The sequence below is a fragment of the Sturnira hondurensis genome, unplaced genomic scaffold, assembly GCF_014824575.4.
Source record: "Sturnira hondurensis isolate 20B ecotype Veracruz unplaced genomic scaffold, ASM1482457v3 Scaffold0021354, whole genome shotgun sequence".
NCBI lineage: Eukaryota > Metazoa > Chordata > Mammalia > Chiroptera > Phyllostomidae > Sturnira > Sturnira hondurensis.
The window spans coordinates 24698516-24724032 of record NW_028093985.1 but is presented as its reverse complement, the minus strand read 5'-3'; the positions used below and the strand labels follow the sequence as shown (position 1 = coordinate 24724032).

The window sequence follows — 25517 nt, the reverse complement described above, 5'->3', positions numbered from 1 at the left end:
TTGCTGTTTCTCCTTCTCTTTCTCATTCCCTTTCCCTCTCTCTAAAAATAAATAAATAAAATTTAAAAAATCAAAATTAAAAAAGACATTTAGCCAAATAGCAGTGAAGCACTAAATGGAGTAAAACCTCACTAACTGAGAACTTCACGCAAGGGACTCGATGTTGGTCCAAACCCCAACAGCACATAAGCTTGGTTCTCCCAGAATTTACTGAACTTTAAAAAGTATCTGTGTAAATAGTGTTTTGTTGATGCAATTAGTAGTGCAAATAAGAAGTACATGTTTAACCTACACAAGTTTTCTTTTTAAACACTCCAGTGACATGCACACAACCATCATGNTCACTAACTGAGAACTTCAGTTAGTTAGTTAGTTAGTTAGTTAGTCCCACGCAAGGGACTCGATGTTGGTCCAAACCCCAACAGCACATAAGCTTGGTTCTCCCAGAATTTACTGAACTTTAAAAAGTATCTGTGTAAATAGTGTTTTGTTGATGCAATTAGTAGTGCAAATAAGAAGTACATGTTTAACCTACACAAGTTTTCTTTTTAAACACTCCAGTGACATGCACACAACCATCATGCTACTTCAAAATTAACACATCTCTTTATAATTTTTTCTCAGAAGAGTTCTAAAAGGTAACATCCTTAGTCTGGTCTGGGTTATGTATGTTAGCACCTAAAAATTATGAATTCAACTTCAAAAATATTCTAAAATTCAGATTTTTGAAAACCTCTAATTAATCTTCATATAAATAAATTTTTACCGCACTACAAATAAGTACTATGTTAAAGCAAATTTCTTCAGCAGACTTAAATAAAATTCTTAACATCTGAAATGTTCCACAAGGTATTTTTAGCTATGGAAATAGCAGGCTGTAGTACAATTCTTCCCTAAGGGTATCTGCCTTCACTTTTCAAAATCTCTACTACTGCCCTTTGTTATGTTAAAACTGTGTGACTTAGCAGTCAACTACACGTTCAATGCAGGTAAGAAGACTGTCTCTGTGGCTGACGTTGCCTTTGGTTGGGCCTAAAAAACGGCGGAAATAATGATAACAACAGTATACGTTCACTCCCCAGTACTTGTAGGGAATGCCCTCCTCAAAATGAGCTTCTTCCTCTTACAGGGAAACAGATTTGCCGCTTTTATTGCCCTTGGCATCGTCCTCCATCTCTGCTGTGTCATTGAAAATTGTGCTTTTCTCAAGGCTGTCGTCTTAAACTCCCTGAACAAGGCATTTGGAAATCTTGTCCCTGTCCTCCCCCCTTTCTGTGAGCTCAGGCAGCGCAGCTGGGCTGCAGCAGGCCCAGTGTCGGTGCTGCCGGACTGGGCCTGGTCCAGGGCCGAGCTGTGAATGTGCCACTCTTGTCCTTTTATGTTAAGCCTGGCTCATAGATGAGCTGAAGACAGTGTTCAGAAGTTCAAGCTCCTTTGGGCACAGATCCGAATCTCATAGTCACACATGATTTTGAGGAAAGCCATGTATATGTAGAACTTCTGTTGCCATATGGCCCTGTCTGCTTAGTCTCCAAACTGACAGTGTAGATCATTTTCTACTTTTTTCCCCCAACAGGCCTGAACTAAATACTGTACTGATTACCCAAACCGATATATTTCCTTTATACAAAAGGGCTCTTGTGAACCTAACACAAATACAAGCATCATTTTTACGGTGTTAGAATCAACAACTTCCAGCAACTGTACTTACCCACGAACATACAAAAATATTCTAAACCTTTGTTCAGCAAAATCTGATAGGACTTTCTGCAATGATGGAAACAGTCTACACCTGCTTTTCCACTACAGTAGCCACGAGGCACATGTGGCTCTTACATGCAACGCGGCTAGGGTGATTGAGGAATCGACATTTTTTATTCTAATTAATCTACACTTAGACACTGTGGCTAGTGGCTTTAAAATTTGTAAAAGATATTAGCCTTTACCCTCCCAGCTAGTGAACAAATAGAATGCCACAGATCTGTGGATTCTGGGAGAAGACACAAGATTTTGAGGCCAGAGATAAAGGTCTACAGTACTCACAGGAACTACGGTAGCAGGAGTATTCACTTAGTTGTGCCAATTCTCTGAAGCCTAATTCCCACTGTAGGAAGTCAAGAAGGGAAGGTGATACCTATACACTAGCTGATTTGCATTACAGAAGGTTAGAGCGCCCACTCTTATACACTAGAGTACCCAAGCTTAGAGTCCCCACATCTTGTACACTAGACGCTAAGCCTATCTTCCTGCCCTTTGTTCCTGAGGAAAAGACTCCCTGTATTTTCCAAGACTATCTGTTATATAAGTGTCCTTGAATAGACAGTTTTGAATAAAAGCAGTCAGTGCCTCTGCTCACAGAAACCTGAGTGAATAATGGAAGATTATCTCCAACAGTGAAGGCATCATATATAGATCTCTGAAATCTAACCATCTCTCCCTATGCTGCTCCAACACCCAGCTTTTAGCCATATTTATTTCTTGCTGAGGCCATTACAATAGCTTCCTAAGTGAATATCACTACACTCTGTTCTCAGGCATTTTCCATATAGTAGCCAGAATGTACCCTGTAAACACAAATCTAATCATGTCACTCTTGTTTCAGTCTGTGAGGCCACCCGCTGTTTGGAGGGTTAAGCCAACCCTCCTTAGCAAGTTCCACAGGCCCTGACGGATACAGCTCTGCCCATACCTGTGGGCACTTTCCTTGCCTCTCCTTCAAAGATGCATTCCTTCAGCCACACTAAACCTTTTTCATTTCTTTAAACGCAGAGGTCATAAAGTGGTGGCCCTGAGCTGAATTCCAGCTACAAATGTGTCTGGTTTGGCTCACATAATCATTTAAAAAGCACTTGAGTCATTTCGCATTTGGGGAGATTTCACATTTATAAAACATAAATTTTAAGCTTCTCTTAAACATCACGGCATCTGGCAACACCTGGCCTGCATCCCAACCTGACAACACTTGGCTGGACTGAGTATCTCCTGTTCCTTTACAGAAAACCTGGGCTCTCCAGGGTGCCACGTGGCTCGCTCCTGCTCTCATCTACTTATGTCTTCATATTATCTACCTGACCTCCATCCTAATGCACCATGCTCCACTCTCCTTGTTCTGGAACACTCTTCAGTCTCCAACCTCTTCATAAGCTATCGCTTATTCTTCAGTTGAAGCACTACATGACAGCCACCCACCCAGGGGCCTCCCATCCCATCCCACACCATCTGTCTTCTGCAGTTCTCTGCTTCACCCCTACCATGGTGTGAATCACTTACGACTGCAATTTTCCGACCCGTCCCCAGACTTGTAGGTCATAAGAGAGTGACTACACAGTCTTGCACACCATTGTTTGCAAGTTCATAGAAAAAGGCCCAGCAACACACAGTAGGCACTCAATAAACACTTATTGAATAAATAAAGGACACAAAAGTTAATTGAGGTATTGCTTATTCAAAATATTTAGGGTGTCAGTTCATGTTTATATATATATATATATTTTTTAAATTGGACCTTTAAAATGTAATTTCCTGGCCTTTGAGAAACTAAAATACTTGAGTAGTACATATGTAGTAAATAACTAGCAATGACCTAAGCACATCACATCAATTAGCTCATTTAAGCATTACAACAGGTCTTTGAGGTAGGTACTTCCATTATTCCCATTTTGGAACTATGAAAATTAAGGACTTACCCGAGGCTATATGCCTAGCAAATGCCTGGGAAGGACTCCAGCCCAGGCCCATCAGAACCTGAAGCCAAAATTTTTAGCTATACACATTTATAAATGTGAGATTTTAAATGTGCCCTGGATAAGAGACCATACTGAACAAGGAGAAACGTAGAACTACTTATCAGGCAATCAAAATTACAGTTGTTCTCCTGCTCCTAACCAGCTGGGAGTTCAACCTTGGATAAGAGGAAGGTCTTTGCTCAAATCAGTACAGTAACTTATAGAAGATAAAGATACCTGAAACTTCTCTCCAGAGACTTCAGAGTATATGACACCACCACCAACTTTATTCAGAGCCCTTTTTAAAAGCTATTTTATGTGCTTTAAACAATTAGCTTTTACTGGCTAAAGGAGTTATAGGGGTGAAGAAAGTTCTTACACATAAAAGCTTTCTGGCTCAATATTCTGGACTATTATATCAAACCACACGCTTTCCAGGGCAGTGACAGGACCTTTAATCTCACTTCACAAATAGGAAAACAAAGACCCAGAACAATAGGCCAAGTGTAAAGTTAACTTCACACCCCTCAGGCTGCCCCTCAACTTGCCCAGTCTCACTGTGTGAGTTGAATCAAAGTTCTCAAAGCCCAGTAGTGGTGCGGAAAGAATAAGAAACTCCATGCATCATAGCTGATGGACGAATTCTTCCCAGGAGCAGGGAAAGGATTAGAGATGTCATTGAGTCACACCAAATGCAACCTAATCCGGTAGATCTCTTGCAGGTGGAAGTCTTGCGTGTCCTTTGTGCCAAGCCAGATTTTATTTTTAATGGTTAAAAACAAAACAAAACACGAAAACCCTCACTAAGGATCTCATAACTTTTTAAAGTCAAATTTCTAGAATCAATTGAGGACCATTAAGTGTTTGAGTTTAAACTTATTAAAAACATGATATTCAATCTCTGTATTTCCTTCTAGGCATCATAAACTTCATTTCTCAAGAAGTAGAGAAAAAAATTGCATATGGGAACCATAAATTGACTTATTAAGTTAGAATTGAAACTTTTAAAGCTTTTAATATTTGTTACCACATCATACACATATGAGTGTTTTTCTGAGCTTTCATTCTAAAAACAAAGAATTCATTTTATTTGCAAGTATGTCTCCCATTTGGTGAAGTAGAAGCATTTGAAATTTTATTTCGGAAAATACTAGTTTAACTAAATTTATTATTTTTTCACTCTATTAAGTAGATTCACTAAATATTGATCTGAAAGGACCTTCAGAAATGTATTCCTGACATATTCTACTTGTCATATATAATCATTAGAATATTTTTAATTTTCATAAAAACGTGAAATTATTAGTCTCTACATTAGATTGGATGCCTCTTTAGAGCAAAGAACATATTCTAGATTCATCTTTAAAAGCACAAAACACAATATACTCACAACACAGAATCTCATGAACTGTTTATTAAATCAGAAAATCACTAATGAAAGGACTTAACTATTTAATATCAGGTCTAAAGCTGGTCTTATTAGGCCACTTACTTACTCTCTTCATAAAAGAATCAGAATAGTGCTAACAATGCTTGTGCCTGTGATTTTAACCTGAAAATTCACAAATCAAAGGGCACGTGTTGTTTGAGCTAAATGTCTTAAGTTTACTAAAACGAAGGTCTGCTTCCTGGCTTGTTAAAAAGTGAAAGCAAATTCAAACTTGCACTTAAAATGGGTAAGAGATTGTAAAGATTGGAAAACACCGGAAGCAAGTACAGTTTGTTCATTTCCACAGACGGGAGACCAATATTAATCTTCTGCTAATTGCTTTCCTGTGACCACAGGAAGATGTAAGGTCCAGCTTTCTGCATAGGGTCAGGTGGAGAATAGACAATTTCAACACGACCAGTTCCAAAAACACGAATCTTTTATCCCAACCGATCTACTGCCCAAATCAGCTAGACACATAATCCCATGTAAGGAAAGGATCTGAACTCAGATGATTAGAACACAGGACCGGCCATCAAGCAGCTAGAGGAGACCAGGGATCGTGGTCAAAACAAAATCAAGTAATGATACACCTAAGTCATCCCACTGAATGGTTACAACGATCTTCACAGACGGGCAGAGTAGGCGCACATTTTGCAGCAGGGAACAGAGAGGAACCAAAAGGCCATATTAATGGCCAGGTGACTGAAACACGGCAGAGACCCCGATTTAACTCCAAGCGGAGGATACTTTCCATCCCGCCTCTGCGACCCCCCTTCGCCGGCGCGTCACACCCCGTGGCTGGTGAAACCGCAGGTGGGAGGACGGGGCTGGCGAGGAGCAGAGGTGAGAAGGACAGCGGGGAGCGGTCGCCGCTCGCGAACGGGGCCAGGCGGCGGGGTGGCGAGGGGGTCCCACAGAGGCTGGAGGGGTCCGAGGAGGGCTAAGTCCCGCGACCTCCCTTGGCCGCGGCGCGGGATTCCCGGGGACCCCAGCAGCAGGGGAGGAAATCGACCGCCGCCTCAGGCGCCTGGAACAGCGCGCGAGGAGGCAGCAGGACCCCCGTCCCGGCCCCGCATCTGCCCAACTTGCGGAGCCCCCTCCCGCACTCCCGCCCCACCCTCCCCCTGCTCGCCCCGCCGCGGCGGTGGCGGCGACACCGACCTGCGCGACCGCGGGCACAGCCTGGGGCGGGCACAGCCTGGGGCGGCGGAGCGGCGGGCGCGGCCGGAGCGGCGGCCGCGGCGGACGGAGGTAGTTGGGAGGCTCCGGCGCCCGGGGCGGGGACAGAGAGCGCACGCGGCCACCGCTCCCTCCGCCCGGCGCGCGCTCGGGGCCCAACCCCGTCCGCCGCCGGCGCTCGCCTCCCGGGACAGCTCCCGGGCCCTCCTCCGGGGCGGCTCCGCGAACCCCGCCGCCCCGCCCCTGCCACCCTGGACGCGGTGGCCTAGGGGGTTGGGAGCCGGGTCCCCGCAGAGCCACCTCTTAGTCGCTTGCAGCTTCCTGGGGTGTCCCTGCGGGGACTGCGTGTCCCGGGTGTTGTGACTCAATGCGCGGGCAGGAGGTGGCCGGGACTTGGAACTCTCGCCTGTGAGCCCGGGGGAAGGGGGTGAAGGCCGGGCGCCAAAGTCTGTCTTCCTTTGCTCCGCCCCAGCCCCGCGTCCCGAAAAGCAGACCTGCGAGGTGGCCGAGCCGTCTGGCCTGTGAGCGGCTGAGAAAAATGCCTCACTGTCCCTCTGCCCAGCGCGGGATTGGAGGGACACTTCCCGTCGAGAGTCAAAGAACCCTTCCCCCTACTCCCGCCCGGGAGAGAGGACTCCGGCAAAGAGGGTGTGCAGAACTGGCAGACGGGGCACCGGGGTTTCGATCTGAGAAAAGGGTGCAATTTCCACTCCCATGTACAACCTCCGACTGGTCTCAGGATTCAGGCCACTTGGCAGAGAGGTCTTCGCAGTGCTTCCCTGCTGGTACCCCTGGCCTGGAGGGGCCCTCCCTGTCCTAGCTCGCATTCCCACCTTTGTGGGCAGCAGCCCTTTCTGTGGAAACATTTTTAAATCCGTAGTGAGCCCAGCGCATACACTGGACCACTTCGCCCCTAAACTGCAAACAAGGAACCCAGGAGCCAACCCCTTCCCCGCCTCACCCCGAAGCAGGAGAACACGGGGCCAGGTGTCTGGGGACTTCTACGCAGATTTCATAGCCAAGTGGCTTAATGCTGTGTCACTGACCCCACACACAAATTGATATACACAGTTCACCTCGAGGGCAGGTGTTTGTCCCTGCCTGTACCCCTGTACTTGGGTGTGCTCAAGCTACGTTTCGTGTCCCGAAATTCCATCCTCCCTTCCCCAAACCTTTCCCATCCAACTCCTGGCAAGAGTGCCCTGCAAAGTGCCTGGACACCTCTTCCTCCTTGAAATCTTCAGCTGGGGTATGGGGGTGGAAAGCAGGCTGAGAGGAGGGACACTGAAGAGGATGAGGAAGGCAAAGCGAGTGGACTGAAGGCAGGGAATGAAAGTGGAACCTGAGGAGTTGGAGGGTCACAGGCTATAATGAAGGAGGCAAAGCCCTCCAGCCATAAAGGGACTCTCAGAAAGGAAAATTCCGCTGCAAGGAAACTACCCTTGTTTGCAGTGGATGGCTGTAAAATCTGGACCTCCTCCAGACAGAATTCCCAGCAAACAGTGCACAATGATAAACTTCAGGACCTAGAGCATGCCTTCATTCGTCCCACCTCCCAGCCAAAATTCCAAGAGAAGCTGACAACCTCAGGCTCTCTTGGCCAGTGGTGAGGAGTTCATCCTGGAAAGTGAGGGTCACGGACAAGATGCAAGAAAACATTGCTGGGTCGGTTTTACATCTCTCTGGGCTGCTTTGCTTTAGCCATCCTCTAAGTCATTTATCCCTCCCTACCAGAGTTGGCTTCTCAACTGAAGCAAACACTTGGGGCCCTTCTATAAATAAGAAGGCACTTTTGATGAGAGGCCAAGGAGATGGGGAGGGACACGAGTATGAAGGCTGTGGTGGTTGTTTTTCAGCTCTGTTCGGTACATATTTATGTCAAGATAATTTTTCTTTTCAGTGGGTGATTACGTGTTTACCTTAAAATGTGGGCGAATGGCTGGGATAAAGCTTTCCATGCTACCTGATGGCAACCTTTTCTCACACCTTCAGGGTCCCAGTGGGCACAGCCACAGTTTCACCTGCACTGACAGGGAGAAGTGTGTTTGAGAAAGCCACCACCAGGCTGCAGTCAGACTTTACAGCCTCATGGTGTTCCAGGCTGTGTGTAGCCCAGCCACTGAGCACCCAAGCTTAGCATGTACTTATGGAATGGAGCCAACCACCCCCACTTCCTGGGTGAGGAGAAGAATCCTCTCTCTTGGCCTCAAGGCTCCACTTCACTTGAGGCTGGCTCCACGCTCTGGAACTGGCATTACAAAACCAGTCCTCAGTGCCCCAGTTTTACTTTTGTAAAGGCTGCCTTCAATTTAATTATAAAATCTCCTTTTGTTTCCTTATTTCCTCTAGTGCACAAAAGGCAGAGCTACGGCAAGTTCAAGAGGCTGGAAGAGACCTGCCTGAATAAAAAGTGTCTCCTTTTCTTCTCATTAAAAAAAATCATGTCTGAAACGGAACCTTATTAAACTTAAATTCTTTATGGATATGGCAGTCTCTGTACCTATTAGTTATTTTAAATTTACGTTAATGGTAGAATCATATTGTGAAAACTGATCAGTCAGCTCATGGGGATAGAGGGTCTATTTTTGTTCCCTTGGGAAAAATTCTTATAGCCAAAAAAGAATGGGAGAATTTACTTACGGGCAGCAGAATTGGCCCCAGGCAGTGTTACAAAGGAGGTGGAGATGGACATTTCTCCAGATCCTCCCCTTTTTTCAGCAGCCCCATCACCTGAAATTGCCAGTTCGCTAAGCCACGCCACTTCACACAGAAGTGTTAGGGACTTCAGATACTGTTGCCTACTGGTGCTTGTCTTGGAAAAGAGTGACGTTTTGAGCAGAAGTAAAGGAAGATCTGTGGAGAATCTTTCCTGTACTTATTTTTCGACCTTTTTAGTAGACATTTTCTCGTGAAGAGGGGTCTGGTGGACATAGCCTATCCTGGCCAACTTGCAGAATGTGCAGGCTTACATGCTTCTCTGAAAAGAAATAAAAGTGCACCCTTCCTCTTTCTCCAGCATTTCCAATGAGAGCACCCAACATTGACTGAGAATAGATTACATTCAAATGGTTGGATGCGTTTCAAATTGGTTATATCAAACACTCAGATTCGCCTATGCATATTCAGAATGAGAAAATATTAATTCCAATTTACAAATTGTCAAAAAGCACCTTGTGGGACACATAATGAATAGCCCCTTATATGTTTTGTTCTAATATCTGTTTGTTCTTTCACAAATAAATTTTCCTCTGGAATATAGACATCTGTCATGGGGCTAATTATCTTGCACAGCATGTGCTATAAAAGCACATAAAGAAAATAATATACTATATTGCTTATTAGAAAGTAATCAGAAATACTCAGCTCCATGCTGGCATGTCTTTAATTTCATGGTGTTAAGAAAAAACTATAGGAGTATGAAATAGCAAACTCTTTCCTACTGTAGAACTAATTCAACTGCCTACCATGATATATAATATGGGAGGGGAATTTTTCCCCAGCAACTGTCAGAAACACTATGGGGCTATTTTCCTGTCTTCCTCTACTGACCCCTGTAAAGAGAATGTGAACAAGAAATTTCCTTTGAAAACAAACGGATCACCACCCTCTAATCAGCTCCACAGGTATGCAGAAGAACAAGACTAGAGATGGCTAGACTCTTAGGAAATTTATGCACCAAACAGACCTCAAGAACTGGAGAGTACAGTAAGAGGTAGGCCAGGTCAAACTTCCTGGACGTAACGCAAATGTGAAACCTCTTTCTCTTGTTCTTTTCTCAGGCAAACGCCCTTCTCCTCTCTTTCACAGCATGATGCACACATAAATAAAATACCAAAATATTTTCCAGAAAGCTCTGCCAGATTAAGGTCACAGAGCCTTCTTGAAAACCTCATATTACTTTCTCTTGCGCATTACTTCAAAATGTGCTTGAAAAAATTCTTGAGAGGAATATTTTAATAGCTTCCCAGAGAGTAGACTGCATTATCATAACGGTGCAAAGGGCGCCATTCATTTTTAATTCTTGGCTCCACAGGTGTTCCCTGCCCAGACTGTGGTTGACACTTAGAAGGCCTAATTATGACTCATATATCCCACGTTACCCAGGAATTGGTCCTTCTAATTTCACACAGTCCCTTCACTCGGAGAAGAAAAATACACTTCAGTCCTGGTGGCTAGACAGAGCGATTCTCAATCCTGGCTGCAGGATTCAAATAATCTGAGGAGCTTTAAAAATCCTGCCTCGGACCAAATAAAAAGACCGGGCGTGAGGCCTGGAGATAGGTGTTCATTTAATTCCCTAAGTGTTTTTATGTATAACCAGGGCAGCCTTTGTTAGAGTATGAATATTTAGCTTAAAAAATTCTTTTTTAATACACTATTCAATGTGAACTGATATACCTAATAAGTAGAGCTTTTTACTTTTTTAATCAAGAAAGTTTTTAATTTGGTTTAATAAGGGAAGTTTTCCACACCAAATTTTCTTTTCTCTACCTAGCTTTCTGGCTAAGATAGCAAAGCTGGCTCACAATGAAAGTCCATGACCTGCCCTCATTTTGGTTGATTTGTTACTAAAATCAAAGCCATAGATCACTGCAAAAGAAACAGACTTGGGGAATATTGAATCTTATAAGTCTTAAAATCCCAAAAGTATTACTCTTAACCTATTAAACCATTATGCAATTTAGCAGTTAAAAAACAGATGTATGTTATAATTAATTCATTCTATAAAGTCCAAGGTTTAGAAACAAAATAATTACAAGGACAACCAGGATTATCAATTTTAGGTAGATTCAGTGTTAGTGAACAACTAAACATTTGATTCTGAAAAAGAAGTTATAAATGCTGCTGGCAGTTTGAATATGCTTGTGGAATGAAACTAATCTAATCCCAGAAAGAATACCTGATAGTTTTTTTAAATATAATATCACGATTACTTCCCCCATGCAAAATTTAGTATGATGAGATGCAGTGAAGCGAGACAGAGAGATATCAGAAGGAAATCGATGGATAGGAAATGGGTATATTGGGGAAGCCGAATAGGCTTAATAGTATTTGACTGGACAGTAGAGATTACAAGGCCAAGTAAAGCCTAAGCAAGTATTGCTTTCCTTCTGCGTTACTGAAGGGTTACTCGCAGTGTAAGAAGTTGGTATGGCAGAGATGAAAGCTGGCATAGCCGCTGAATGGGGAAACCAATGTCTCCAACCCTACTTCACAAGCTTTAATTCTTTTCAATGAGAAATTCAATTAGTTTCTTGCCAAATAGGCTAATTTCCTAATAAATAGTGGGAACCTCACATTTTTCCAGAGAAAAATGTACAGACTTATTAGTACATGTAAATGACATTAGAAGGACTGATACAATCTGAAAATATTTGAGCACATAATCCCAATTTTGTTGAATTTTTTAAAAGATAAATTATACAGCAGTCTCTCCTATTATCTCTGATTTCAGTTACCTTTGGGAAATTTCAGAAATAAAAATTTGTAAGTTTTCACTTGCATACTGTTCTGAGTAGCATGATGAAGTCTCAGGATGTCTGGCGCTGTTCTGTCCGGGATAGGAATCCATCACTTTCAGGCTCTATACGCTTTTTGACAGTTAGCCACCCAGCAGGCATCTTCATGATCAGTTCCAGTGTAGGTATCACAGTGCTTCGGTTCAGGCAGCCTTTGCTTTACATACTATTGGCTCCCAAATACAAGAATAGTGATGCTGACAATTCAGATGTACCAAAGCAAAGCTATAAAGTGCTTCTTTTAAGTGAAAAGCTGAAAGTTCTCCACTTGATAAGGAGAGGAAAATTGTGTGCTGAGGCTGCTAAGATTTATGGGAAGAATAGATTTTCTGTTTATGAAATTATGGGAAAACATAGTTTTTTTGTATTTACTAGTTTTACTGTCACACCTCATACTTCGAAAATTACTTTCACACTGTGTGGTAAGGGCTTAGTTAAGATGGAGATGTTATATTTGTGGATGGAAGATGTCGCAGAAAACATTTTCTCGTTGATAACAATGTTTTGCTCTAGAAAGCATTGAGACGATATGGAGACTTCAGCCAGGGGGCCCGAAATGAGTGACACCAAGACATTCACTGTGGGTAACAGATGGTTACACAGACTCAGGAAAAGTTTTGAAATGAACAACATGGTAATTACTAGAGTAGCTGCATCTGCTGTTGAAGAAGCTACTGCCATATCCCAGCAGAGCAGAAAAAGCTGATTAAGATGAAAGATATCACCCAAAGCGAGTCTTCATTGGCCACAAAACTGGCCTCTTCTGGAATGAGATGCCCAATGGAACCTACTTGCATCAAATGCAAAGGAGGCAACAGGACATAGAACATGGAAGGACAGATTAACTCTGCAACTGTGTGGCAATGCCACAGGACATTTGCTAAAGCCAAGGGAGTGTACAGAGCAAAGAACCCAGAGGCTCTCACAAAAGAACTTCCCAAACTTACCTGCCCATGTTCTGGCAACAGAATCAAAAAGCAGTGGTGATGGCCGTTGTGTTTATGGAATGGTGTCATCAGTGGTTCACAAGAAGAAGAAAGGTGAGTACAGTACCGTAAGATATTTTAAGGAAGAGAGACACCACATTCACATAACATTTATCACAGTGGATTGCTAGAATTGTTTTATTTCCTTATTAGTTATTATTGTTGATCTTATACTATGACTAATTTATTAACTAAACTATATTATAGGTGTGAATATATGGGAAAAAACATAGTATGTCTAGGGTTCAGTCCTATCTGTGGTTTCAGGCATCCACTGGAAGTCTTTGAACATATTCCTTTTGGATTTTCCAAAATAAGCAGGTAATACTTTACTGTTGAAAAAATGATTGATGTTATTTTCAAAAGGCATAATCTGCATCCTTTGTTACAGCATTCTGTTTCTTTTCAGTGACTTGAAAACAGAAAATGAAGTGTATTTCCTCACAGATAGTTTTCTTTCTCATCATATTTGTATTTTCTTTTCATTTTGCAGCTGTAGATTTCAGTGTCTATTTTAGGTTCTTAGTGGGGTGGTATTGGAGATTTGGTTTCAACAAGAGAAATCCCAAGATGTATAATGACATAGATTTTCCAGTATTTAGCAGCCAAAGAAATCCACATAAAGACATTGAATGTTTTTGTTTTTATCATGAATAGAAAAACATCTTTTCAAAGTACCATACAGAAAGTGAGAATACTTGATTCTTATTATCACCCATTTATTGTTAATGAATTGTGTGACATACGTATCACTTCCCCTCTCCAAGTCTTAGGTTTCCCATTACACAGTGAGGGATTGGCCTAGAGGACTGAAAATTTTCTTGAAAAATGATGTGAGATTGTTCTATGAAAAATGCAAAAATTAATGCAAGGAAGTGCTTTGAGATTAGACTTCGATGTTTCTGAAATATTGATGGCAAGAGGAAAAACACTCTTTTAAAATGCCAGCATTTTCTTGATGCTTGAGCAGCCAAGCACTATGCTGAGACCCTTTGCGAGAGGGTGTTGTGCTAGAGGAATGCACTAGTGGGCATTTTCACTCTCTAGAGATAAAGGCCTGAACCTCCTCATAAAAGACACGTGAGACGTTGAATGCTTGACTACCTGAAGCAGGTATGGAGGGATTGGCCGAAGTGTGCTTTGGTCAATGACAGTCGCATTGGTCCCAGTGGCAGAACAATCAGAGAGAGATGATCAGTAGGAAGATCGTTGTGTAGTGGTACGAGTAATGTGAACAGCAATAACAGATATGTTTAAATTTCCCTGTCTGCATTGTATCCATTTCTTCAAGTTCATGTACTGACTTTGCTGAGTTGGAGCACAAGGGAAGGAAGGGTCAGTGCTTTGGAAAGAGCCGAGAGAGACACCTGTAACCTCTGCAGCAGTGGAGGAATGATGCTGCGACCTGCAGAGCAGCTCCCACAGCAGAGCTGAGGGTGAGGCAAGGGGGAAATCGCAGACTTGTGGAACACGTAATAACCTCTGAATTGCCTGGAAAGTGGAACATGATAAAAGGCAGACCTTCCTATCAATCCAGTTTGAATATATATTAAAGAAGAAAGGAAGATGAAAATGGAAGGAGGGAGAGAGGAAATGCTTTACTACCTTAGGTTCCTGAATCCCAATTCCAGTGTGTGTGTGTGTGTGTGTGTGTGTGTGTGTGTGTGTGTAAAATCTTCCCCAGACCAACAAGCAGTTCACCAGCAAGGTGTCTGAAAATTTAACTCAGTTCTCATACTATCTACCCAAAGATAGTATCAGATACCACCAGCAAAGTGCTTGATCCTAAACAGATGCCAGTTGAAAGTCCAGGTTGTTACCTGTGCTGCTTGCCAACTGGCTAATTGGAAGTTTCAACAACCCCCTCCAACTCAGGATGCCAATTAAAGTTCAGGTGGTTACAACTATTTCTGATTGACTGGCTTTAAACTACAGGTTCCCACGACCCCTTCCTTGGGTTTAGTTAATTTGTTAGAACAGCCCACAGAATTCAGAACCCATTTACTCACTGGATTACTGATTTATTACAAAGGATACAAATAAAAAAGATGAAGACATAGGGCTTGTTTATTTTGTTAGAGACTCATAGATACAGAGAACAAAGTGATGGCTGACAGATGGGAGGGATGTCAGAGAGGCTGGGTGAAAAAGGCGAAGGAAATAAGTACAAATTGGCAGTTATAAAATAGTTATGATGTAAAGTACAGCAGGGAGAATAAAGTCAATAATACTGTGATAACTCTGCATGGTGCCAGGTGGGTATTAGACTAATTGACGGAATCACTTTGTAATAAACATCTAATCGTTATACTGTACATCTGAAACTAATATAATATTAAACATCAACTGTAATAAAAAAAGTAAAATAGTGAGGGTAAAAATATATTTAATAATTAAAAACATAATAAAATATCTTCAGAAAAAGAGATACGCAGAGTGAGGTCCCCAACAAAGCAGCTTCTGTCCTCATGGAGCTTGGGGCCCAGCAAGGTTGAACATGGGGGCTTCTGGGTCCCCCAACCTGGAAGCCCTCTGAACCCCCTCCTTTGGGGATTTTATGGAGGCTTCATTACATAGGCATGATCAATTAGCTCATTGACCAATGGCGATTGATTCAACTTTTAGTCCTTGTCCCTTTCCCAGAAACTAAAGAGTGGGACAAAAAGTCCCAAACTCTGTCCCATGGTTGTTTCCCCTGACAACCAGCCTTTCCTTGGGTACTTTCCCAAAGTCAACTTTGATAACAGACACCCTGTTGTGATACAAAGGAGCCTGTTGTAAATGACAAGACACTCGTTTTACCTTTGTGGTTCCAAAGCATTTGTTTTCAGGAAATGAGAGCCGGAGACCAAGTAGTATAGCAAATAATTCTCTCATTGTTCTTATTGCTCAATAAATTCCAAGGGTTTGGGGAGCTGTGAACTTGGCGCTGTGGATAAAGACCAAAAATATATATGAGAAATACATTTCGGTAATCTGAATAACCACATATACATTTCTTATTATAGATTACAATATCACAGGAAGACATCATGGTCTCCATTCTTCATACATATTTTTGGAAAGGTGAAAGAAATTTTATAATTAGGGAATCGGTGGAAGAGGAGTAGAATGGAAGGTCAACCTGTTGCAGCTAATGTTTGGGGGCCTATTGCATTATACTTCCAAGTGGATGAAAACATTCTCTCATGTCTCAATAGTTCATGCCTCCTGTACCATCTATCAAGCCACCCTTTGTAAAAAAGCCTTTTGGCGATAGACTTTTAGAGTTATTAATCTTGCATCCCAAATCCAAGTGGTAGTTTTAGAGCACGATTGATTTGCACAGAGTATCCTCTGCCCTAGTATTGCTAGTACAAGATTAACTCTTATTGTAATCTTACCCAAATGAATCATGAATCTCACCACACATATATTTTCTTACATGGCCACTATGATCATCCTAGGTCAGGTCCTTATTATTTGTTTTCGAGTTTTCAATTTGTGAAATACGTCACAACTACCAAAGGCTGTAGAAAATGTGCCGATACAGTTAAATAATAACAAGTTAATCTCATACATGCACACTCATTTTAAGAAATATAATGTTGCCCTGACCCGTGTGGCTCAGTTGGTTGGGGCCTTGTCCTGCAGGGCTAAGGGTCACTAGTCTGATTCTGGGTTGGGGCACATGCCGGGGTTGCAGGTTAGGTCCCCAGTAGAGGCACTTATGAAGGGCAGCTGTCAGTGTTTCTTTTTCACACTGATGTCTCTCTCCTTCTTTTTCTCCCTCCCTTCCTCTCTCTCTAAACAGAAACAAACAAACAAACAAAAATCTAAATAAAGAAGAAATTGAATATTGCTAGAATTTCAGAAAGGCCCTAGGTGTCCTTCCTCAGCAATCACTCTTCCTTCCCCTGGAGGTAAATAACATCTTGTCAAAGCAATTCACAAGAAGATTTATATATGTATACACATAAAATTTATATTTAAATGTGCATGTCTATATATATAACAAGGTAATATACAAAATTCTCTTGTGAGGTTTTTTTCCTAATCAATGTGTTTTGGTGGTTCTTACCTGTTGATTGGGCTGTAGTTTGCTCATTTTCACTGCTCTATATGAATATGCTACAATATACCATATTCTTAATGAATATTTGAGGGCTTTCCAGGATTTACTGGTACAAGTAATACTGAGCAAACACTCATATACGTTTTCCCATGCTGTGTGAAAGTTCCTTTAGGGACTATATGAAGGAGCGGAATTGCTGGGCCATGGAGTGGGTGCCTGTGGAGCTTTATGAAGTGATGTCATTGTTTTCCAAGATGGTTACAATAGTTTCATCCCTATTACTTTTTCTAATTAAAAAGACCCCGAGGTCGTGTTTCCTCCAGTTTTTCTCTAAATTGATCTATTCTGTCCACTACCATTAGTCTGGTCTTCCTGAAATGCTACTTTTAACATGTGTTTTCCTCATACTCTGAATGCTAATTTTACTCAAGAATCTATTTTAGCTTTGGGGGAAGAGAGTTTTGCCATTCAAAATATGCCATTTGGAGCTATTGATTATTTTAAGTTGGTTATTTTTAAGAAAACAATATTCAAGAAGAGTCTTTTACTTTCTCCTAAACTGCCTGAGAGAATTCAAATAGAAAATCCTGTTTAAAGGGTACTATCACTTCAGCATAGTATGAAGTTAAGTGTGGCAGACAGGGAGGAAACCAACGAAGTCTGTTCGTTAGACTTCCCTTTATGTCCCATTGTTTCTTGGTGGCCTGGAAATAATTTGTTTACCAAATGTTTACTTTCATCTATCTGTGTATTGCCTACTTTCCCTTTGAAGTCACAGACACTCACCTCCCTCTCCTTCATCCAGAATGGTATATACTTCTCAGCTCCCTGATTTGTCCTCAGGTCCCACACTCCTACAGAACCTCCGTATGTATATATGCAATCAATTTGGTTATTTTCTCCTGTTAATCTGTCTCATGTCCATTTGGTTATTAGATCAACCAGAAGAACTTCGAAGGGTAGAAAGAGAGTTATTTTTCTCCCCCCACAATAGCAACTTATTATTTACATCAACAAATCCAAACTCTTTTGACCTCTTCTCAAGGATTTTCATATTTATCACTTCTCAGTGAAAACTTTTTGTACTAAATAGGCTGATTTTTATTGTCTTGCCCCACTGAACGCATGTTCTTTTTGCCTTCGACTTTTGCTCCTAAAATTTTCCTGCCCAGAATCCATCTCTTTCCTCTCTGCTTCCTAAGTGCTACCCATTCTTCAGTCTATTGATGTCTTCCTTTTCTATGATAACTTCCCTGGTTACTTCCACTTACTTCCTGGTTATTTATTGAGCTAAATTCTCTCCATTGTTCAAGAACTGTCTTGGCTTGCTATGATCTTCTTCTCTCAAAGAATTCTTGGTACTTACATATATTGCCTTATAAACTTAGCTTTATTTTTTATGTATAAACATCCAAATCATGAGCTGTGAATTAAACTCAGCTAAGCACAGTGTCTTAAACAGTGGCGTTATTCAAAGACTAGCTCTTGATGGACAGATGATGGATACTACTGAAATAACTCTGAGTCTGGTTTCTATTTTGGTTTTATAGATGGCAAACACATTTTGCATTCAAAGATTGTATTTCCTATGCTGGGTTTACTTACATCAGCAAGATTTATGCTTGAATTCCTAACTGGAATATTGTTTTGTGATGGCTATTTTTGTTTTGTTTTGTTTTGCTTTGCTTTGTATTGTTTGCCACTTTACTAGTATTAAATACAGGGTGGAAATTGGAATTTGGGACACAGATAACGCATTAAGGTTCCCAGACTTATATGTGCATTCACAGTAGAGCTACTTGGCATCCGTGAAGTTTCAGTACTATATAAAACTCCTATACTGACCTAATCTTTAAGCTTTTTGAACATTTTCTATTGCTGTGGTTTGTGTGTGTGTGTGTGTGTGTGCGTGTTAGATTGAAGAAAGACATGCGTCTGATTCAAGGTGGTTTGATTTAAAATCACTGAAAAGATTGTATCTTTGTTTTCAAATCTTAGTCTTTTTTTAACACACAAATTTTCTTTTAAGTCTAGTCTCATTTAAATGTGAATGTCTGTTTTTACGTGGCCAGTTTCTTGTTCTACTCTATATATCCTCAGAGCTGATCTGAGTGTGGAGATTCCATTCACGTCAAAGGAAACTTTGTGTTTGGATCCTCTCCACGGGGGTGCTCAGACTAAGACAGTAAAGGATTCCTATAGCCGCCCTCCCGCCCTGGTAGGAAAATAAAATAACTTTTCCCAATGCATTTATTCTACAATAAGTAATTGAATCAGTACTGCATACTGGAGCATTCATACACCATTGCTTGTTCAATCTTAAAGAGACTTTTCAACGCTGGGACATTAAAGATCTGTCAGAATAGTAGAATGTATTAGTACACCTATTACTTTCAAACAAACAATATGCTATGTTATTACTCTCATGTGCATATGTTGGGAATGGTCTCATGCTGTGGGAAATAATCGACTACATGACAGATAGACCTAGTTTACATGTAAAAATATTTTAAAAGCACAGCAAAATATTATTACCTTAATGTGGTCACATAGAGTAGCTAGCTATTAAGTGTCTAATAGGTGTTCTTTCAGTGGTTTGTATATTGAAATGAATCATTTTTTCATCTAATATCTTAGATCTTAAAATTATTTTTCCCTTGTTTTATTTTTTGGGGTTAGCCTTAGAATGCATAATTTAGAGTTCATCAGTTTGAAAATAGGATATGATTATTTAAATTGCTAATATTCTTTATTCTCAAAATTAAGAGGCATTTTCCATTAGTTTAATATTCATAATTAAGAATTTCTTTTTGATATTGATATAACTTAAGAATATTATTTAGGTATAACCAAGTTGAATTGGGAAATAGTAATTAATGTTACTACCAGCTGATTTTCTTCAAAATTCATAGGCAAATTTTACATCCATTACTTTATTGGAAGCTTACAAAAATTTGTTGAAGTGAAATTAATTTTATTATCTCCCTTTTATACATGAGGGAATTCAGGGCTAGATAAATCAAAAACTCATCCAGGGACTTACAGAGCTGGAGGGGAAGGAAGCTGGAATTCCAAACATGATTTTGTTCCTTCTAACCCCAAACTCTTGACTATATACAATACTTACTGCCTGTGAATGGTTGACAGGCCATTCAAAGGAGGTGTTGAATCTTGCTATTTATTCTAATAGCAATTTGTGTGACTACAACACTCTCTTTCCCTATGTTTTGGGTGAAGTAGCATATTTATTCATATATGATTGTATCTTAGTTTTCAAATGTTAGTATTTTTTTAATACACAAATTTTCTTTTAAGCTGTTTTGATTATCATAGCATTGTAGTATAGTGTGGTATTGTATCCTACAGCTTTGTTCTTCTTTCTCAAGATTGTCACTATTTAGGTTTTTTGTGTTTCTTAAATAAATTTTAGGATGATTTTTTCTAGTGCTATTAGTATTTTGATAGGAATTGCAATGAATCTATAGATTCTGTAGGTAGTATTAACATTTTAACAATATTAATTCTTCCTACCCCGAGAATGGTATGTTTTCCCACTTACTTGTGTACAATTTTCTGCTTTTTCCTTCAGTGTCTTATAGTTTTCTGAGTACAAGTCTTTAACTCCTTGGTTAAACTTTTTTCTGGATTTTTCTGATGTAATTGTAAAGGGAATTTTTTTCAAATTTCTTTTTCGGATAGTTTGCTATTGGTGTATATAAAAGTGCAATCAATTTCTAAATATTAATTGGTGTCCTGCTACTTTACTGAATTTATGGAACAGTTCTAATAGTTTTTGATGTAATCTTTAGGGTTTTTTCTATGTAGTATCACAACATCTGCAAATAATTACAGTTATACTTCCTCCTTTCCAATTTGTATGCCTGAGTATATCTATTTTGTATCTATATTATGTGTATTTCTTTATTTGCATCTAACTTCCTATACTAGATCTCAAACTAGTACTATTTTTTCATGGGTTAGTTACTATTAATTAAGGTGAATTAACTAATTTGTGGATAAATTTTTGTCTTTGTACATTTCTGGACTGGTAAAGAAATTTTAACCAATTACTTCACAAAGCTAGTTTATCCATCCATTTCAACCTTTATCCAAGAATTATCTACTGAAAACCCACTATGTGCTAGTTACTATCCTAATAGCCTGGAAACACTGGTTTAATAAAGAAGGAAAAGTTCTGTTCTAACACATCAGTTGCTGGTAAAAATGTGGTCACTGAAACCCTTGGTCTTCCCTTCCCTTACAAGGGGCCCATGAAGTCAAAACTACTTTGGTGCCTGAACATAAGTCAGGTCAATGGCACCAAATGATTTCAATAATCATCATCTTTTTCATAGCCACACACTCACATTAAAAAAAAACTGTAATGCCATTTTTACTTAAGAATGTCATAGATGTGGCTGGCAGTGAAAATAACTTGATTACCCTGATACTTGGATACCTTTTTTTAATGTTCACATTTGTGACCAAATACAAAGTACTTCTACCAAATGAAGTATTCTTCGGCAAACTCAAGTAATATTGTCACGAGGAACGGCACTCGTGCAATTGTTGGAGTTGTGAGCTGGTACAACCGCTCTTTCCCATGCGATACAGTTTTTACTTGAAAAAGATTACTGGCAGAGAAAAATGTAGTTACTTGGACAGACATTTGGAAGATCTTTTCTAGAAAATGAACAATGTGGACCTGTAATTTCAAGGAAAATAATGCTATTTGTTGCCAGTGATAAATACCAAAATTTGAAACAAAAATTAGAATTTTGGAAAACTTATACTTGACAATAGCCAAAGACTTTTCATAAAGATCAATGATATTAACAACTGTAATTTTTCATATTATGTAATGAAATGTGTCATCATTTGAAATATTTGCCTAATTCAATGAAACAATAATTTTCAAATGATCACTCCTGATGATACTGGATCATTCCTGAGTAAAAAATACATTTGTAATACACAAATGATCAGTTGATTTTAATGTAAAGAGTTGTATGGAGTGTTTTATAAATATTGATTAGATCCTGCTGATTAATTGTGTTGTTTAATTTTTTTCCACTCACATTATTTTCTTTTTGTCTACTTGTCCTAGTGATTGTTGAAAGAGGAGTGTTGGAGTCTCCACCTGCCATTGTGTCTATTTCTCCTGCAACATTTTTTTTCTGACTACTCTACATCATTCCCACATCTATAAATCAATAAGTTATCTTATTTTATGCCAGCTTCAGTTGCATTTCCACTACTTAACAGTGAATTTGATTTTAAGTCCTAGATTGTGGAGAAGGGCCAATCAGTCATTGCATGACAGTATTGTTTCTCAAACTAGGGTCTACAGACATATTTTCAGAATGTCCAGAAGAGTAAATACAGATTTTAAACATTCATTTTTACTTCAATTCTAACTTAAAATAATTAATGTAAAAATAATCTGGTTTGTCTGAATGGTTCCCTTATGAATCGAAAACTGCCATGTGGTTTCATTGCTTTTCTTTCTTACAAGTCATTTTTGTGAGCTAAAGAGAAAGAAATAATGGTCGTTGCAATTAGAGAGCCAGATCCGGGAACTGACTACCTAGGTTTGAATCCTGCAAATATCTCTTTAGCTTATTCTAGTTTTTGCTTGCCAGTGTTCTTGTCTGTGAAATGAGAAAATGGTAGCACCAGTGTCATAAGTTTGGTACATATATTAAAGAAGATGATACATGGTGAGATCTTAGAAAATTGTCTGCTATAAAGTAAATGATCAATAATGCTCTCTTCTTTTTATTACATAAATATTTTTTAAGATTTTATTTATTCTTAGAAAGGGGGATGGGGGGAGAAAGAGAGGGAGAGAAACATCAATGTGCGGCCAACTCCCACATGCCCCCTACTGGGGACCTGACCCGCAACTCAGGTATGTGTCCTGACTGAGAATTGAACCCTTGACCCCCTGGCTCGCAGCCCAAGCTCAATCCACTGAGCCACACCGGCCAGGGCACATAAATATTTTTGAGCTAAGTGAAAGGTATGTAATGTCAAATATACTGTACATTTTGCTGTGATTTGATTAGAGGAAAATGATAGAAGAACTGACTTATTTTACACACGCACAATAGGAGATGCAAATAAGAATATTCAAAGCAGTGCTGGTTGATACATTCACACAATAGAATATTACATGGTAGTTAAATTAAGTGCTGTACCATGAAGCAATATAATATGAATGGATATGGGGGAGTGTGGAGACGGGGTAAATGCAGACAACTGTAATTGCACAATAAAATAATTTAAAAACATTAATGGATATTAGTGATACAACATTAAAGAAAAATGTCTCCAAATATTGTATATCATATTTCTTTTTTATGAAGTTAACAATAAAATACAAAATCCACTTTTTAGAAATATGTCAACCTGTTGAGACATGTATAAAAATATGCATATGAAATGAAACTATATTTTAAAAAGGAAAAGGGATAGTAAGTACAGAATTTAAGAGTNAACAGTCTCATAAGTTTGGTACATATATTAAAGAAGATGATACATGGTGAGATCTTAGAAAATTGTCTGCTATAAAGTAAATGATCAATAATGCTCTCTTCTTTTTATTACATAAATATTTTTTAAGATTTTATTTATTCTTAGAAAGGGGGATGGGGGGAGAAAGAGAGGGAGAGAAACATCAATGTGCGGCCAACTCCCACATGCCCCCTACTGGGGACCTGACCCGCAACTCAGGTATGTGTCCTGACTGAGAATTGAACCCTTGACCCCCTGGCTCGCAGCCCAAGCTCAATCCACTGAGCCACACCTGCCAGGGCACATAAATATTTTTGAGCCAAGTGAAAGGTATGTAATGTCAAATATACTGTACGTTTTGCTGTGATTTGATTAGAGGAAAATGATAGAAGAACTGACTTATTTTACACATGCACAATAGGAGATGCAAATAAGAATATTCAAAGCACTGCTGTTTGATACATTCACACAATAGAATATTACATGGTAGTTAAATTAAGTGCTGTACCATGAAGCAATATAATATGAATGGATATGGGGGAGTGCGGGGGGGGGGTAAATGCAGACAACTGTAATTGCACAACAATAAAATAATTTAAAAACATGAATGGATATTAGTGATATAACATTAAAGAAAAATGTCTCCAAATATTGTATATCATATTTCTTTTTTTATGAAGTTAACAATAAAATACAAAATCCACTTTTTAGAAATATGTAAACCTGTTGAGACATGTATAAAAATATGCATATGAAATGAAACTATATTTTAAAAAGGAAAAGGGATAGTAAGTACAGAATTTAAGAGTGATAGTTACAAAAAAGTTGGAGGGATCATGCTACCTAATATGAAACTATACAGTAAAACCATAGTTATCAAAACAGCATGGTACTGGCATAACAATAGACATACAGATCAATGGAACAGAACAGAGAGCCCAGAAATAAATCCATACCTTACAGCCAATTAATATTTAACAGAGAAAGCAAACACATATAATGGGCTAAAGATAGTTTATTCAATAAATGGTGTTGGGAAATTGAACAGGTACATGCAGAAAAATGAAACTAGACCACCTTCTTATATCACACATGAGAATAAATTCAAAATGGATTAAAGATTTAACTGTTACATCAAAAGCCTTAAAAATGGTAGAATAAAACATAGGCAGCAAAATCATGGACATTTCTTGTGATATATCTCCCCAGGCTAGGGAAACAAAAGAAAAAATAAACAAGTGAGATTACATTAAACTAAAAATTTTTGCACAACAAAGGAAAACATCAACAAAATAAAAAGGCAACCCCAGAATTGGAGAACATATGTACCACTACATCTCATAAGGGGTTAATATTTAAAATTTATAAAGAGCTTACCCAACTCAACACCAAAAAAAATAAACAACCCAATTACAAAATGGGCAAAAGACCAGAATAAACACTTCCCCATAGAGGACAGACAGATAGCCAATAGATATATGAAAAGATGCTCAACATCATTAATCATCAGAGAAATGCAAATTAAACCACAATGAGATGTCATCTCACACCTGTCAGAATGGCTATCATCAATAAATCAACAAACAATGAGTGCTAGTGAGGTTGTGGAGAAAGGGAACCCCTTGTACACTGTTGGTGGCAATGCAGACTGGTGCAGCCACTATGGAAAGCACCATGGAAATACCTCAAAAAATTAAATGTGGATCTGCCTTTTGACCCCATGCTATTTACAATCAACAAGATATGGAAATAACCCAAGTATCCACCAATAGATGAGTAGATAAAGCAACTATGGGACATTTACACAATGGACTACTATTTGGCCATAAAAAAGAAGAAAGTTTTACCTTTTGCCACAGTATGGATGGTCTTGGAGAACATTACACTAAGTTAAATAAACCAGTTAGAGAAAGACAAATACTCTATGATTTCATTCGTTTGTTGATTTTATTGAACAAAGTAATCTAATAAGCAAAATAGAAACAGACTCATAGATAGCAGGCTGACAGCAGGGTTGGAGGGTAAGTGACAGAGTGTAGGGATTGAGCAGAAAGAAAAAGGACTCATGGACATAGACAACAGTGTGGTGATTGGGGAGAAGGGAGG

General features: G+C 39.5%; 1 protein-coding gene and 1 long non-coding RNA gene across 13 annotated transcripts in view; one reads left to right on the top strand and one right to left on the bottom strand.

Moving 5' to 3' along the window:
- PAM (peptidylglycine alpha-amidating monooxygenase) overlaps positions 1-6390 on the bottom strand; it is a 277949-nt gene extending 271559 nt beyond the window's left edge. For all 12 annotated transcript variants that reach the window (XM_037032081.1, XM_037032083.1, XM_037032084.1 and 9 more), the window contains exon 1: positions 6319-6390. The gene's annotated coding sequence lies outside the window, so the exon portion shown is untranslated. The remainder of the gene's footprint in view (positions 1-6318) is intronic.
- A 176-nt stretch (positions 6391-6566) lies between these two features.
- Positions 6567-8787, top strand: LOC118977249 (uncharacterized). Its single transcript, XR_005064487.1, has 2 exons — positions 6567-7033; positions 8686-8787. It is a non-coding gene; the product is annotated as an uncharacterized LOC118977249 (long non-coding RNA).
- Positions 8788-25517: the final 16730 nt, after the last annotated feature.